The 12,699-nt window shown below is 33.6% G+C and overlaps 1 protein-coding gene across 11 annotated transcripts in view; it reads right to left on the reverse strand.

Annotated features, from left to right (window-relative positions):
* The window catches only part of Disp1 (dispatched RND transporter family member 1), a 190,690-nt gene that overhangs the window by 86,218 nt on the left and 91,773 nt on the right, over positions 1–12,699 (reverse strand). The window contains exon 2 of one of the 11 annotated variants that reach the window (XM_074048259.1): positions 11,267–11,332. The exons of the other annotated variants lie outside the window; for them this stretch is intronic. The gene's annotated coding sequence lies outside the window, so the exon portion shown is untranslated. The remainder of the gene's footprint in view (positions 1–11,266; positions 11,333–12,699) is intronic. 11 annotated transcript variants of the gene reach the window in all.

Here is a 12,699-nt window from a genome sequence, read left to right on the forward strand (position 1 = left end):
AAAATATTTCAGTCTTAACTTTATATTTTGTTTCTTCTAATTTCATATAGAAGCCTTTTAAGAGAATACAAATGACTATCAAGCACCAACCAGAAGGGTGGAGATCATACTTCTCATATCAAATAAATCATTTTAATGTACTAAGTTCCAGTCACTGTTTTTTTCTATATCCCAAGACTTTAAAGTACAATCAGAAGATTTTATGAGTGCAGATTATTTGAGTTTTATCAATCCTGCTACAAATATCAGGTCACAAAGGGCTGAGAGTCATACATGTCCCTAGATCACATTACTGTGTATGGCAACTATGTTTCACCCTTACTCCCACTACATCACATGCCAATAAGCAGACATGAAAGCACATTCCTATCACAGTGCTATTTTTCTTGCTCACATTCTTTAGTGAAACCTTGAAAACCAAGTAAGTTCAACAAAAGTTTACTGAAGCATAAGAATATGCTGTGATTGACTTTTGTTTTTCTGCTGTCTATTAGAACTAAGAATAAATTAAAGTGAAAAAGACACACTGATTAATTCATGAGTTAGCCCACAAAATTAACCTTTAAGTAAGAGTTCAAATTAGGAGGAAACCAGGCACACAATAATAGAGGACAAAATAATGAGAAAAGAAAGTAAAAGTAAGTACATGGTAAAGAGAATATTGGAAATGAAAAAGAGCTACAAGTAGTATTAAGACAATAAATGTATGATATATACATCAAATAACTGGGAAGAAAACAAGCAAAGCAAAAAACTAAGGCAATCTCAGGAAACTGAGGGAGAAAACAATACACCACTGAAAATAGGAAAATCAGAAGAAAAAAGTAGACGTTTTATGCTATAGTTTAACAGAGTAGTCCTCTAGTTCCTAAAACAATGGGAGGAAAAAAACACAAATGGAAAAAACTGCAACATTGCATGCAACTACAGATTAAGTGCTAAAATAAGGGTTAAGCCCTCTTGGTTAAGTGTACTGGTACATACCTATAATCCTAGCACTCAGGAGGCTGAGCAGGAGGAATGAGTTCAATGCCAGCCTGAGCTACAACAGAGTACCTGTCCAGAAAAAAAAAAAGAGAGAAACAGAGAAGAGAAGAAGAAAAGAAAACACTAAGCCCTCTTGCAAACTGTGTGGGGGTATGGTTGTGGGGCTGGAGGTGGAACCCAGAGCCTTGTGCATGCTAACTACATGCTGTACCACTGAGCTGCACACTCCAGCCCTTTTTTCTTATAACTCTAGCATCCATTTGAATTCTAGACACACAGAAACATGGTTAAAACAAATTAGTAAGAGCTCAAGAATAAACAGGGAACGGCTGAGAATCCCAGAGGTAAGCATCAGGTTGCTTTGGTCTGTGGCAAGAGATCACATGAGTGCTTGTTGCTGCTACCATGTACCCATTCCTTGCTAGTCTTTGAGTTGGCACCAGCCACCTCACTCCCTCAGCAAAATAACCTCTTTTATTGTAAAAGGGGAATGGGGCACCAGAAGGCACCTGTCCTTTAAGAGTTCCCTAACACTTGCACTACACAAGTCTTACACTTAAAGCAAACTAAACCCACGTCTCCCAGTAACTTTGACACAAAGATACCTATGTCTCCTAGCCAATTCAAGTTGTTAATAGCAACAATTTAATGAGGAGATTCTCTCTATATCATGTACTATCCACTAATATCTAATCATCATTATTTGATCTGAAGATCAACTAAGAAACAAAATGAAAAGTGGGTTTTAAACAGAGTTAATATAATAAAAGGACATCTAAACAAATCATCAGGAAAAAAGAAAACACAACTTGAGACGATCCTATTTTACCAAAACCAAAACCAACAAAACCCCCAAATCAATTACTTTTAACTTCTTAGAAAATATATATACAGCTCACTTAGAGAAGACAAATTACTAGAAAGTAAGTCATCTAAAAAGGGTTCTATTTAAAACATTCTCAAAAAGAAGAAGTACAAATGGCCAATAAAAACATGAAGAAATGCTTAACATCCCTGAGCATAATGAAATATAAACCAAAACTACATTGAGATTCTACCTCAACCCAGTCAAAATGGCTATCATCAATAACACACACAACAATAAATGCTGGTGAGGATGTGAGGGAAAAGGAACACTTCTACACTGTTGTGTAGAACAACATAGCAACTGCTATGGAAATCAATATGGAGATCCCTCAACAACTAAAAACAGAACTACCACACAATCCAGTGATATCACTCCTGGGCATATATCCAAAAGAATGTACTCCAGGACATGATAGAGTCACTTGCACACCCATGTTTATTGTGGCACTATTTACAATAGCCAAGCTTTGGAAGCCCAGATGTCCCACAACTAAAGAATGGATTAGGAAGATGTGGTATAATATACACAATGTTTTTTCAGTCATAAAGAAGAATGAAATTTGTTGTTTGCAGGTAAATGGATGGAACTGGAGAACTTCATGTTAAGTGAAGTAAGCCAAGCTCAAAAAGTCAAAGGTATATAATGGTACATATATGATCTCATATATACACACACACATATATAGTGAGAGAAAATTGTATTAGCAAGTCTGTCTGAGGGGACTACAGGAAGGAGGTGAGAGAGGTAAAGAAAATGTTAGAGAATGAAAAATATTGAAACCCATCTATGTATGAATATAATATAATGTACTATCCTATAAGCTGTTGAATATTAGGGCAGTGTAGTGATAGAGCATGAGTAGGTAATGTGGGGGGGATTAATTAAATCACAATATATACAGGCCAGAAGTACCAAAGCAAAACCCCCTTGGACTATTCATATACATTTTTTTAAAAATGAAAGGTAGAAAGGAAAAATAGGTCTTTTCCAGGGGTGGGTACCAATGGGAGGTGGGTTGGCACAAGGAAAGAGGGAATGAGAGTGTATATGGGGGATGAATTTTGTATCCATATATGAAAAAAGAAGAATGAAACCAGTTGAAATTGTCCTAAGAAGGGGGGGGTGGGGAACAGGGAAGAGGGAGAACAATGGAAGGGGTAAATATACTAAGATATACTGTAAGCACATATGTAAATAACAGTGTATCCCCCTGTACAACTATTATATCTAATAAAACTTTAAAAATAAATAGGGTTCTAGGTCATTTTTCTCAATATAAATATCCAGTGTCTACCAGAAGGACTCCAAAAGGCTCAAACACCTCGAGGCCCAATCGCTGTCTTATATAAACCCTCAAGTCTGGCCAAACTACCCTCAAAATGGGCCTTGAACTCCACTACCCACATCACATTATTCACATCCCTCCTGTTCACTGTACAGACTCTGATGAGATTGGGACAGCTGAATCCTATGGGTTTCTTCAAGGTATAGCTAAATTTCCTTTTCTCTCTTTAGACTACTTTGACTCAAGAGATCATTCTCTCTTCTGATTACCTAACGACTAAGTATTGTTCCATGTACTACATATTTGCAGTGTCGTAAGAGCGTATATTTTTGTAGTTCAACTAAATTAATGCTATAGCATAACATATAATGTTCACACAGTCTCAAAGACATGAAATAACTACTATTCCTCTCTGACATAGTCAATAAATTTCAGTAGTATTTTCTAACTTAACCACATCTTCCCTCTGGGATAATTTTTTTTCTTATTAAGTGCATCTTTTAGTATTGCTTTTGGGGAGGTTAAGTAGCTTAGGAGTAGCTAAGCAACTTTGTGCTTCAGGCCAGAAGCATGGCAGGCTCACAGTTCTAGGCCTACTTACTACTGTTCATTCTTGACCACTTCCTGATCCTCTAAATGTTTGTCTTGATCCTTAGGCTTGTTATATCATTTTAATTTTCTCTTTTACATTCTCTCATTGTCACTGTGAGGGATGGTGTGAAACAAGACTTGTATGGAGCCATTCTAAGTAAAATTCTTTTTTCTGTACCTGAGCGCTCAGCATGGTGCCTACTACAGAACAGGTTCTTGACAAATAACTTCACCAATTACAAGTGAATGTGCACATATAAAAACACACCAATGGAATTCTGAATAGCAAGAGAATGAATGTGTTCACAAACAATCCTGGTGGCATATAGGACTTACTTGCTTTGATTTAAAAAGCCCTACTGTCTAAGTTAATCACATGAATGTAATAATTTCTTGGATATTCAAAATGAGCCTGAAATAGTTATAACTTTAAGAAAGCCAGTGAACTATGAGGTATAAAACACAAAATATAGTGCTGTCTCATCTTTCTCACTTCCTTTGTTATCTACATACATTATTGATAACATAATTGTAAAAAAAAAAAGTTAACAAGAATCAATTCAAAGTGAATGGTTTTGACCCATCTAGCCCACATCATCCTCAGAAGCACCTATCCCAAGAAGCTTTTTTTAAATAAGAGATGTATACTGGTGTAAATGTGTTTTCTTCCTTTGCCTCCACCAAAGGAAAAACAAGCTAGGGAATGAGGGAGACTGGCAGGGAACAGGAGACTGCCAGCTTTTGCTATGAGTCTTTGATATTATTTAATATTTAACTATGCATAAGCAGTGACTAAGAAAAAATGACCTTTGATTCTAGAAAAGGTTTCCATTAATTTTTCATTAAAATACTCATGGTATGAAGAAAATAAATTCATTAGGTGACTGATTTCAATAAAAATAATGCTTAAGAACATCCAATTGAGAACTGGTGGAGTGACTCAAGTGGTAGAGCAGCTGCCTAGCAAGCATGAGGCCCTGAGTTCAAACCCCAGTACTGACAATAAGAGGAAAAACATCCAGTTGCCTTTGCTTAAATTCTCTGTCCATCATACAACCTCTTTGACCTATAAATTTATCTTCAAGAGAATCAACACATCAAATGAAAGTATATTGTTTTGGTTTGAGCTAGTTTTGTTCCTGCTATAACATAATAAATTGACACTATACTTTCCAAATAAATTTCCCATTACTTCTGTGTAACTGACAAAAGTGAGTCCTTTCCACCTAAATGCTGAAAGCCTGAGGTTACTCCATCAAAACACAAACATCTCTATTTCTTTTAAAATTCTGTGATCCAATGACTAACCATAACTGCATAGCATATAAAGTTATCAAATTGTCAAATCATTGAGTTTATAGTTGAAAACCGATCAGAGTTTATCTTTTCTATAGAATCCCTAATCTCACTGGTAGTGAGATTATCTTATTATCCGATTTCCCTCCTCCAGCCCACGGGTTCACAAATGAGAGCATGCTGATATCAGAATCTCCTGGAGAGTCTGTTAAAACTAAAATATCTGAGGCCAAGAAATAATCTTGTGCCTTGGTACTCCTGGAGTTTAACAAAATGCATGGTACATAGCAAGTGCCCAAAAGTTAAACAAAAAGATGAAACTATCCACAATCTGTTTAACTTTTCAGCTAAAATATTTTTTACAGACAAAACTGCAGTAATACATAGTTAATGGTAAATTTTATTTGCCTTTTTTTTTTTTTGTGGTATTGGGGGTACTCAGGGCTTTATACTTGCTAAGCAGGCAGTCTACCACTTGAGCCACTCCCAGCCCATTCTGCTTTGGTTATTTTGGAGATAGGGTCTCACTTTTTGCCCAGCCTGGAACACGATTCTCCTATTTTATGCCTCCCACCATTGTTGGGAATGACAGGCACACACCACCATGCCTAGCTATTGGTAGAGATAGGATCTTGCTAACTTTTTGCCTGGTCTGGACTCAAATCATGATCCTCCCAATATCTGCCTTCCAAGTAGTAGGATTATGGGCTTGAGCCACCTTACCTGTTGTTTATTCACTTTTTTGAATCAAGGTTTTGTTTTTTTTAATTCTCAAAGTCTTGTTAGCATATTTTAAAATTTGCTTTTACTTGGTTATGGTGGCGCACACCTGTAATCTCAACACTGGGGAGGAGGGAAGATCACAAATTTAGGACAGCCTGGTCAACATGGTGAAACACTGCTGCAAAAAAATTATTTTACTGGTGCTTAATTTTTAAGTAACATTTATTCACATTCTAAAACAGTCTGAATGAAGTCATACAAGTTATCCAAAATTAATAACCACATGGAATAATTGAAATTTATTAATGATAAAGAAAGCTTTCACACAAACCAAATTAATTCAATTTTATAATTTTATTACAGCATGACAGAAGAGTCCATGGAAGTACAATAAAAGTTTAATGGAAGCCCAGTTTGGTACTAAAAGAGTAGATATTATATGCGATGAAAATACAAATTATAAATAAGAACCAGTTTTATAAAAAGGCTGAATTTTTTCAGAAATTAGCCAATATATACTTATGATCCAATGTATGTATTCAGTTAAGAGGACGGCTATAGTGATGCTATATATTGTTTATACAGTCTGCATTTGAAAACTGAAGTTATTCTTTAATTAGCTATTTCTATGACAAACTTAATGGTTGTTTGAAAATGAGGCTCATTACCTGATTCTGTAAATGTACTCTGTAATAACTAACATTACTATACAGCTGTATAAACATATTTACTATGACATACTCCTCTAACACAGGTGTATATTTTCCATTCTAAGCATTACTAATATGCATTTCAGACTAGTTCAATTTAGAACTAATATTTAAGGAAAGAAATACTTTTTAAATTACTTAACCATTTGTAAAATAACATGCTAACCCAACAGAACACTTAATATGTCACAATCTATCCTACTTTTATTTGGTTTTATGCTCCCCTTATTACTAAGTAGATATATGGTAGATACTTAACTCATTTTATTTTAGATATAACACTAATGAAATTCTCATCTGGAAAATCAGTAAGATCAATCTCCAAATAAATTATCTGACTTTCATTTATCATCAAACATATATCAAGCACAAGAAAACTTTGTTTCTCTAGTAACCAAGAATAGTTTAAAAAAGAAAAAATTCTAATAATATAATCAAGTGACTATAAATCACTTTATTAATTAAAAGACAGTCTCTGAGTAAATTAAAGATAAATTATGTTTTCTAGATTTTATATAAAGTGTGATCTTAAAAGGAAAAGCTTTAGGAATGAACTTTTAGACACTTTTGAACATCATGAATGTGAATGTGTCAAATGATACTGGAAATGTCAACAAATAGGTTAATGTATAAATAAAATCTTTGCTACAGTTTAGAACAAATGGCTTAGTAATGACTTATGCTATACTAAGACCAAAAAGTGAATGATCTCTTAAAAGCAGAGGCTTCAGAATCTCACACAAAAATTATATTTTCTATCTACCAAGTATTCAGACATCCAACTTGTAGATTAATTTTTAGTTTTGAAAATCTAAAACATTAAAAACCTCACATTGGTAGATACTTCAAATACTTTCTATTTTTGAATGACTTTTAAAAAAATCTCTAAGCCTTTACATAATGGACAAAAAAGTGAACCACTTTTCAGCTTTTGCCCAATACCTATTATCTTCATCCATCCTGATAAGAGAAATGAAGAAGGAGACTACTTTTCTTTTCCATAAAAGGGATCTGAATTGTAGAGTACACAGATTATAGGTGAGGTTGTATTTGATCTGAGTATTGTTGCCACAATACACTACACCAGAAAAGGAGAATTAACTTGTATTTAAGCACAAATTTACTGTGATGTCTCCTTCTGAGGAAATGCCCAAGCATAAGATTTCAAGGACACAGGAGGAGATCTCTTCCCTATTCTTTGAGCAAACATCTCAGAACCTGGGACTCTCTTAGGAATCACATAAGCCAAAAATTTAGAGTACTAATCTTGGTATGTTTTGGAGAAAATGTCAAATATCTCTGTAACCTTCCAATTTTTTGTAGCATAGACTAAGTCATGCTACATTTAAAGTTTCTAAACAAAGATCACAAAGCCAGCTTAAACATTAGCTCTTTAAAAACACTTGCAGAGCTTTGTTTTCCCATTCACTGAAAAGAAACAATAACTTACTCCTTTGTTATATCAAACATATGTTCTGAATTCTTCAATATTTTAGTGAATATATTTAAATACATAACTTTAAGTTTTAATATTTCCTTTTTACAATTAAATACTTATTTAGACATACCAAGACACTCACTTCTTGATTCATAACGATTCTTTTAACTCACATTTTTCCATCTGGTACAATTTCCTTTTAGCTGGAATATAGGCTTTTGTAGCTCATTCAGCAAAAAATCTAAATAGTATACATCCGCACTCTCTGCAGGTGCCAGAATTTCTATTTTTCCCACTGTTACTCCTTCAGTGCTTTGAAGATATTATTTTACTGCCTTCTGGCATCTACTAGAATCAGCTGCTATTAGTTTTAACTTTCTTTCTTGGTGGAAAACCTACCTTTTGTTTACTTTCTCTTTTACTTTCAGGCAACTATTTCTCACCTTTTCCTGGCTTTTCAAACCTCTCACAAACACTACTCTACCCTGACATTTGGTTAATGAACTACTTCATTAATAATCTACTGAGAATATACAAGCAATCAGAAGAAATCTTTTACAACCAGTAACATCCCAACATCTGGACCTAAGTTAGCTTTCTACCATCCCATCTGCCTTTTCTTCTACGGCTAACCCCTCCACTTCTGTATAGATTCCAACCCCTCTCACCTACTTAAGACTCAAATAATCTCATCTCACTCACCAAAAAAAATTTTTTTTTCTATCGGATTATTCACATTGGCTTACAAATATACATTTATTTTTCTCATTTTAAAAATGATGATGGGCTGGTGGGGCTCAAGCAACAGAGTGCCTGCCTGGCAAGTGCAAGGCCTGAGTTCAAACTCACCAGTACCGTCTAATTGATTAATTAATTAATTTTAAAAACTTCCTGTCCAATATCTCCCAAGAAATATTGCCCAGTTTCCCCAACAAAGTATCAAATTTTAGCTCCCACTGGTCACTCTGTTCATAAAATATTAGTTGAGAACACAGTTAACGTAATAGGATCATATTGTAATCAACTGAAGTATCATTAACTTCACTTCCTTTATCTTCTGCCTGTCTCTATCCTGCCTTAAAATTATGTTCTGGGTTATTTGATTATTGCTGTTATAACTTAAACATAACTATGGTCAAGTTTCAGACTTTCAGATATCTATCATCCAGTTTATAAATTTGTTGAAGATCACACCTTTTTTATATTATAATTCATTACTTAATAGGGTCTCCAACAGACAAAGAAAAATAGAAGCACTGAAAATCAATAAATTAAGTGTGCTCTGAGATAAAACCACTCATCAACATTTTATTTTCATGACCCAAGCATTGTATGCACATATGAATAATAAAACAATAAAAATTAAAAAAAAAACATTTTATTTTCTATGTGTCTCACGTGTCATAGACAATTCAAATAACTACATCATGTGTGTAGGAATGACAAATATATGTCATATGTGTATACATGTATACATTATCTTCACATATCTCATTTTACCTAAAGAGATTAAGTACTATGATTGTTCTCATTTTATCAATGAGTAAACTAAGACTTAGGAACATTTTTCCCTTGTTATACAATGAGAAAGTTACAGAATTGACATTCAAAGCTAGACAGTCTAAATCCAGATACTAAATTTTTAACTACTATACTATACTCAATTTCAATTCTAAGAACTAATGCTAATAAGGAAATGTACACTAGGACTTTGAGAACTAAACTACTTGTATTTTACTTGTTTTAATTAATCTTACTAATTTACTATTATGCAGCATCTCTTACACATTTTATTAAAGTTTCTAGTAAAACTGTCTGAACTTTTTAAAAGAGATATTGGGTCTCCCTATGTTGCCTAGGTCCCAAACTCTTGGATCAAGTAATCCTCTTCAATCAGCCTCCAGCGTAAAATTTGAATGGTTGAACTTAAGAAGCTTTTAGGAGTATTAAAAACAAGACCACCATTTTCTGAAAAGTGTTACTAAGGGAACAGAGAGCTCTATGCAGTACTTAACATTAAATTTCTTTTTACTCTATTTAAATAATCACATTCTTACAGGCCAAACAATGTAATGCAAAGCCCACAGCCCCTGGATGCAATTAAAAGGGAGATTCTACTTTGACTACATGATGTATAGAAGGGTTGAGACTAAATGCTCATAATACTCTCGACCATTTCTCTAACCTGAGGTCACCTATGATAGTCTATCAATTAAGAAGACACATTCTAATTCTTTCTCATCTAGATACTTAAAGCAAATAAATTTCAAAACTAGACACACTATATTAGAATCAAGATTGTTTTCTTGATCCACCTCTACCCAAAAATCAATGGACTAAAATTTTGAGGAGACAGCATAATGACAGGGAAAGACTATATTAAACATAATTTCTGTAAACCTTGGTTTTCTCATGGTCTCATAGGAATCAGCTGAAAAGGTAAAGAATTACTTTCTTATATAGTTCTTATAAATAAGAATATGTATATTCTTATATTCATAAAATATTATTTCAAATAGAAGCTCCCTAAAAAGGCCTTTACAATTTATTTTCTAAAAAGATACTTTTCTGCAGAAACATTAAAGGCGAAATGTCACAAAGTTAAAGTAACTCAGGTGTGTGCTTAGGTAAACCAGATCAGTTCCCAAGAATATCAATTAGATAATTTAATTTAAACCATAGAAGTTGAGTTCAAGAAGTTGAACTCAGATATATAGAGAGATGGAATAAAATGAAAGCAATGTACAACCAAAACGTAAATGCAGCCTCACACCTTATCTATCAACATGGATGTTATACCTTCCTTGATAACTGCAGTAAGCCATTGTGTGGTCACATAAGATGACACACTTGAAAATGTTTTAAATCAATAGGCATCTTTTAACTGAGAAAAAAATTCCTGTTATCATTCAAGGGTAAAAAAACTAAGAAATTTTCATTTGTTTTTCAACAGCGTAACATTTACTCTGTACAGAATACTATGTCACATAAAACCAAAGCTGATCCTTCCATAATTAAGTTCCCTCCCCCAACAGTCTTCAGGATGGCCTCAGTCTTTAAAAAGATAATTTTCCTTACCACCTCTGAAAAGGACATTTGATAATTGCTTAAACTTTTATCTGCTAGTACAGATGTTTTCCATTAAAAACAATTTTTAACTTTGGCACTTAAAACTTCTTCTACATAGAATAAGCCATAATCCCTAAGAAACTGATCAACATTTTACAAATATGAGGATTTAATAAGGTTTATGCTTTTCTTCAAAAACCATGGTTAGTGAATATCAGATACCAACAGTTCATCTGTAGGACATCGAGTGAGACACAAAGCAGAAGGGAACAAAATGACAGCAAAAATGCACTACTTACTGTGAAGATTTAAGATTCAGATGCAAGATATAGTCTTACGATTCTGATTAGATAGGAAGTATCTTTCTGGAAGCAAATCGAAATAGATATCCATATTTTAAAGGCATGGGTACATTTAACTAATACACCAAGTACTTTAACCTTTGTAAACACACAAAAAAATAAAAATAAGAAAACTGGTATGTATTTCAAAAATAGACAACAATCAAATGAATGTAGAAGTTTAGATGTTAAGAAATATTCCCTGAAGGAATGGGATCTGCTTGCCTCATTATTTTTTAATTTAACCAGAACTATTATATGCAAAATGAAATTAATCATAACAGGTTCACTGAATTGCCTTCTAGGTGGTTAATAAAACATAACTAACATAAAACATAACATAAAATGTATTTAGAAATACATAAATACCTATACATTTAACTGACAAATATCTTATAAAAACTGTACAAAACTATCCAGGCATGGTGACAAACTCTCCTGTAATTGCAGCACTTGGGAAGCTGGCGCAGGAGGATCATGCACTTGAGGCCAGTCTGGGGTATGTAGCAAGTCTGAGGTAAACAGCAAGATCCTGTCTCAAAAAAAAAAAAAAAAAAAGAAAAGAAAAAGAAAGACACACACACAAAAAAACCAACTAGACATTGACAGTTTTAATTATTTTTAAAATAATTTCAGCCTGTTCTAATTGTCAGTTCTTTTTTTAATTTTATTTTTGGTGGTGGTGGAGAGCAAACCCAGGTCTCATGCTAAGCAGGTGGTGGGTTATGTCCTCCAACCCCTTCTAATTTTTGAACAATTTTATTGAGGTATAATTTACATATGAAGAAGTATACAGATTTTGAACATAGTTTAATGAGCCTTGAAAAATGAATAAATACATCCATAAAACCACAACTCTAATGAAGTTAGAGAGTATTTCCATAACCACTAAACATTCTGCACCCTTGTATACCTAATCTCTCCCATTGTATCCCACCCGAGCAACCATTTATCTAATTTCTAATCATCATAGATTAAGTTTCCCTGTTCTAGCACTTCATAAAGTCAATCATATAATTTGAAGTCACTCAACATGTCTGTGAGATTCATATACACTATTCTGTAAAGTTTTTCTTAATTTTTATTGATAGGGTGTGTCCTATTAAATGACTTTATCACAATTGGCTTATCAATTTCCCACTGATGCATATTTACGTTCTTCCAGTTTGAGGAAAATTGATTACTATGATGGAAACTGATATGAACATTCAATGTAGTAGGCATGTTATCATTTCTCTTGGTTAACTATGTAGGTATAGAATTACTGGGTCATAAGAATGTTTACTAAGAAACTGTCAAACTGCTTTCCAACTGGATATGCCAGTTTACACTTGTCCTGCATTCTCACTAATGCATGATAATTTCAGTCATTTTAATTTTAGACATCTTGG

The sequence above is a fragment of the Castor canadensis genome, chromosome 11 (assembly GCF_047511655.1).
Source record: "Castor canadensis chromosome 11, mCasCan1.hap1v2, whole genome shotgun sequence".
Taxonomy (NCBI): domain Eukaryota; kingdom Metazoa; phylum Chordata; class Mammalia; order Rodentia; family Castoridae; genus Castor; species Castor canadensis.